Genomic DNA, 399 nt, shown 5'->3' with positions numbered 1-399 from the left:
TGTTCTAGCGATAGTATTTCAGGTCGTGTTCAAACTATAAGAAAATCAGTACATCCAGGCACAAAATGAAGGTAAAAAGGCCACAATCAAACCACACTGCAGATTGCAGCAAAACCAGTCTGCCAGGCAAGACAGAACAATTTCACACCTAGAAGAGAGCATACAGCTGTACTCTTCCCTGCTGCTCTGTTTACCTACTGAAAATCCAAAGAGGAAACTATCCAGTGCATGGATCTTTGACATGTGTCCTCACTTATAAACATTTAAACAGGTAAATAAAGAACAAGAAGAATCATTATTTTTGCATTAGGAACAAGAAGAATCATTATTTTTGCATTAGGTAAGTAAACAAAGAACATGAATCATTTTTGCATTACTACATTTACTCTCATTTTTCAG

The 399-nt window shown here is 36.1% G+C and overlaps 1 protein-coding gene across 6 annotated transcripts in view; it reads right to left on the bottom strand.

Annotated features, from left to right (window-relative positions):
- The window catches only part of KAT6B (K(lysine) acetyltransferase 6B), a 120,241-nt gene that overhangs the window by 110,809 nt on the left and 9,033 nt on the right, over positions 1 to 399 (bottom strand). The gene's annotated exons all lie outside the window — the stretch shown is intronic.

Source organism: Haliaeetus leucocephalus, unplaced genomic scaffold (genome assembly GCF_000737465.1).
Source record: "Haliaeetus leucocephalus isolate CR32 unplaced genomic scaffold, Haliaeetus_leucocephalus-4.0 Scaffold229, whole genome shotgun sequence".
Classification (NCBI taxonomy): Eukaryota; Metazoa; Chordata; class Aves; order Accipitriformes; family Accipitridae; genus Haliaeetus; species Haliaeetus leucocephalus.
The sequence above is the reverse complement of the archived record's forward strand: the minus strand, read 5'-3'. Positions and strand labels throughout refer to the sequence as shown.